General features: G+C 64.1%; 1 long non-coding RNA gene across 1 annotated transcript; it reads right to left on the bottom strand.

Annotated features, from left to right (window-relative positions):
- Positions 1–3,010: 3,010 nt before the first annotated feature.
- LOC132326932 (uncharacterized) lies at positions 3,011–3,869 on the bottom strand. The gene is made up of 2 exons (XR_009486371.1): positions 3,664–3,869; positions 3,011–3,381 (listed from the first exon to the last, which is right to left on the bottom strand). It is a non-coding gene; the product is annotated as an uncharacterized LOC132326932 (long non-coding RNA).
- Between the last annotated feature and the right edge of the window lie 228 nt (positions 3,870–4,097).

The following is a 4,097-nucleotide window of genomic DNA, read 5'->3' as shown; positions in this document are numbered from 1 at the left end:
CATGCCCTCCGCCAGGGCCATGTCAGCCTCCGCCCAGCCCTCGGCCGTTTCCAACTCCGAGACTGTTGTAAACTCTGAGGATGCTGTGCTGGCAGCATCCTCTGCCCGCAGCTCGCTGGGCCCGGAGTCGGGCTCGGCCGTGCCCTCGGTGGTGGGGCCGCTGGTCTTTCTGCGCCGAAGGCGCAGAAACCTCCGCAGTGTCTGAAGCAGAAGGAAGGGCGGGAAGAGAGGGACGTTACATGGTCTGCTCCGAGCGCGGAGCAAGGCCAAGCAGTGCCAGCAGGCCTGGCTCAGGTGGGGATGGCCGCAGGTACCTGGCCTGTTCTGCGGAAGCGGCCACGGGGGCGGTCCTGCTCTTGAGCCTGCTCCTTGGCTGCATCTGGTAAAGAGTGGGCGCACAGCCAGAGCTGAGGGGCCGCGGGAGAGGCCAGAGAACACAGCCCAGCCGTGTGCTTGCCTGGCAGGGACAGCCCCCCAGGTGCCCAGGGGATGGAGCACGGCCATCGGGGGGACAGGCCCGGCCCCTGTCCCATCCCGTCCGTGGGTATGTCCACAGGGATGGGATGGGATGGGATGGGATGGGATGGGATGGGATGGGATGGGATGGGATGGGATGGGATGGGATGGGATGGGATGGGATGGGATGGGATGGGGCCAGGCCAGCTGCAGGCACGGGCCCTGCGGCCCAGCTCTGCCACTCACCGTCCTGCAGCGGCCGCAACTGCTCCGGCTCTGCAGGCTGCTGCACTGGGGCAGCTGCAGGGCCATTCCTTTTCTTCCCCCGAAGCCCCTTGAGCAGACTGAGCATTCTGCCTGCCATCCCGCTGTCTGACCTCGAGGGCACCTTCGAGACAGATGCCTCAGCCAAGGTCAGAGTCAGCGAGTGCTGCAGTTGTGCCTTGCAGGCACCTGCAGCAGAGGGGCCTCAGGAAGGCTACAGGACAGCAAGTCCTGAACTCCGTTCTCGAGGGCTCCTGCCACAATCACAGGAGACTCCTCGCGAGTGACGGAGGTCGCCAAGTCCCACGGCCTGGCCACAAGGGCACCGGCCGCAGGGCTGGGATGTGCCTCGGAAAAGCTCTGAGTCCCTGAATCCCGAGGTCTGGCCGTGAGGCCAGCTGCAGGAGGAATGCCTCGGAAAAGCTCCGGGTCAGCAACGAACAAGCAGGCTGTGGGGGGACGCCTCACAGCACCGCTCTGTCACGTCCTGTCCCGTCGCACGCACCGAGCACTCTGGCGTGCCCATGGCCCTGCCAGCACCTATGTCAGCGCGTGTCACAAAGGGCTGCTCAGACACGCTGTCCCTTTCGGTGACACCGTGAACCTTCTTCTCCGTGTCACAAAGGGACACTCTGCCACATGCTCTGGGGCCACCCCCTCCCCACCCAAGGTGCCCCCAGTTTCAAGAATCCGTTGTCTCGAGTGTCTAACCTAGCCCTGGACACACCAAGATCCACCAAGTGCTCAGGGAAGGGCTCTCAGCGGTGCCCGGCCTGCACAGCCCAGCTGGGTGCCGGCCCTGGAGCAGAGCAGCTTCCAGCAAGCAAGAGGCAAACGCATCTTGCCAAGAGTTAAAACACACCAAATAGGGAAGATGGCATTAATGTGTGCATAAAGGCCTTTGAATTCACAGCTCTCAGAGAGATATTAGGGGATCTCGGCTGGACAGAGATGATCCAGAGCTGTCCTGTGCTCAGGGAGGGAGAACACACCCTGCCGCTAGTGCTTGGCGTGGACTCCGCAGGCCCAGGCGGATGCCAAAGCTGCTCTTCACAGCCTTCTCCCTTCCCACGCCCCTCTGCCAAGTGCGAGAGGCCTCAAGGACAGAAGGGAGCGCAGGGAGCCAAAGGGAGATGGGCCACTACCTCACTGGGGGCTCCTGGGGAAGCACTTGGCTTGAGAAGCAAGCCCCTCTCTTCCAATGGCATTTCCCCAAATGCCTACATTTCCCAGGGAACACCAAGCCACACTTAAGAAACCCTGGCAAGGCTGAATTACTTCTGCTCCTTGCAGCACAGGCACTCCAGCTCAAGCTCATCTTCCTTCCCCTGAGTCTGTTTCCACGTGTCCCTTGTGGCGCGCAGCCCCGGCCCCCTATAAACAAGAGCTGCCCGCTGCCTGTTCAAGTGCCTGAATGCCTGCCTGCGCTCACGGCAGCAAAACCAGGCTGTTCCCAGCCAGGGAGCGGAGCCCTGTTCCCGCAGGAGGCTCTCCTGAGCCCCTTCCCCACTGCGCACGCAGCCCTTCTCCTGCATGCCCAGAACGCTCTTGGCACAGCAGAGCAGAAGCTGGCCAGCTCTGGGCTCAGCTCACCCCAAACACAGCCGCAGGAAGACACAGCGGCTGTTTTGCAGCCACGGCCGAGAGAGATGGGAAGGGCCCCGTGCCTCTGGTCTCGCTTGGTTGGGTTGCTGACTGGGTCTGAGGCAGGGGCTGCCCGATTCCTCGCCTGTGGGGAGAGCAGAGCCGCCGGAACCGCGCCCAGCGTGCAGGCACTGCCTGACAGCGCTGCGGCCGCTGGGACGGTCACGCCTCTGAGTCTCAGCCATTCCCTGCTGCTGCTGCTGCTCCATTTGCTTTTAGGCACACCCAAAGCTCACTAGCAGGCCACGATGGTGTCTGGTTCTGCCCTCTTCCTGTCCCTGTGTAGGGATGGAGCATTGCTGTGCTTTCAGGAAGCTCTTTGTGAAACCTTCCGGCATTGCAAGCTCCTTTGCCCTCGGTGGAGGGATTCCATGCTTGCCATGGAATCCCTCACGGCTGGGTTCAGAGCATACTCAAGTTGGCTCTTCTAAAACCCAGGGTCCTTGTCCCCTTCAGCGTGCTTGGCACGACCTTTAACTCCACGCGGCTGTGCAACTGGAGCAGCAGGACAGGGACCTTTGCAGCCTGAGCTGCCCTTGTTCCTCTCTGTCCCTGCACAGAACACAGCGGGGAGGAGAAGGGCAGCAGGGCCCTGTGTGTCCCCGGGCTCAGGTTTTGCACCGCTTCAGCTCCACGGAGACGTGGCTCAAGTGAAAAACCAAACTGTTTATTAAGGGAAAGCGAAGCAAAGGGGTAAGCAGGGAGACAAAAAAAGGGAGTGGGCAGGGCCTGAGAGCTGGAGGGAGGGAGCTGCCAACAGGGAGAGAGATGGCAGGAGCTCCTGGAGCTTCCCACAGGCTCAGCTCTGAGCAGCAAGAGCTGTGCCTGGAGCTCCAGCTGGTCCATCCTGCTCTGCAGGTGCTCCCATCTTCAGTGGGAGCTGGAAATCGCCGATGGACGCCGATGGTACATCTGATCCAGCAGAGGAACGAAGTCCTGCAGATCTTCTCTCGAAGGCCAGCTGAATCAGGACGCTGATGCAGGATGGGCTCTCATCTTCCCTGAGGGCTTGGAGAGCTGGAAGAGAGAGGAACGGAGCCAGGGTCAGAGGCCAGATTGAGGGAATCCGAGGAAAGCCTCCTGCCAGGGTCATCCCAGCCGGCTCTTGCCATGGCTTCGGCCGGAAGGTGCCGGCCACGGATCCCCCACGTTTCCCTGACAGCTCTCCCACCGCCGCCCCTCGTCCGCACGGGGAGCAGAGCCCTCCGCAGCCCGGGCAGGGATTGTAGCTCCGGGGCCGGGATTTGCAGCTGCCCCCGGCGGCTCCGCTGCCACGCAGCTGCGGCTGCCCTGACTCACCCTCGCTGAGGACCTGGAGCTCCTCCTTCTGCCCCTTCACGAGCACGCCGGCCAGCCCTGGGAAGACAGAGCCTGTGGCGGCCCCAGGCGGCACAGCTGCGCGCCACGGGCGCTGCCAGCCCTGGGGCCGCACGCCCTCCTCCCCGGGCAGGGCTCCAGCCGGCCCCTGTCCCACCCCGCGGCCCGAGGGCACGGCTGCGGGAGGGCGGCGGCCGCACCGAAGGTGGGCGGGGCTGCAGCGGCCCGGGCGTGGCTCCCGCTGCCGGGGCAGCAGCCGGGCCGGGGGCAGGGAGGGGCGCTGGGCTCACCGATGATCCTGACGGCCGCCCCTCGCACGGGTCTCTGTGGGCTCTGCAGGCGCGGCAGGGCCCAGCGCAGGTGCTCGGCCACTCGGCTCTCGTCCTGCAGCAGCTGCGGGGAGCGCCGGGAGGGAA

The sequence above is a fragment of the Haemorhous mexicanus genome, chromosome 4 (assembly GCF_027477595.1).
Source record: "Haemorhous mexicanus isolate bHaeMex1 chromosome 4, bHaeMex1.pri, whole genome shotgun sequence".
NCBI classification, from domain to species: Eukaryota; Metazoa; Chordata; class Aves; order Passeriformes; family Fringillidae; genus Haemorhous; species Haemorhous mexicanus.
The sequence above is the reverse complement of the archived record's forward strand: the minus strand, read 5'-3'. Positions and strand labels throughout refer to the sequence as shown.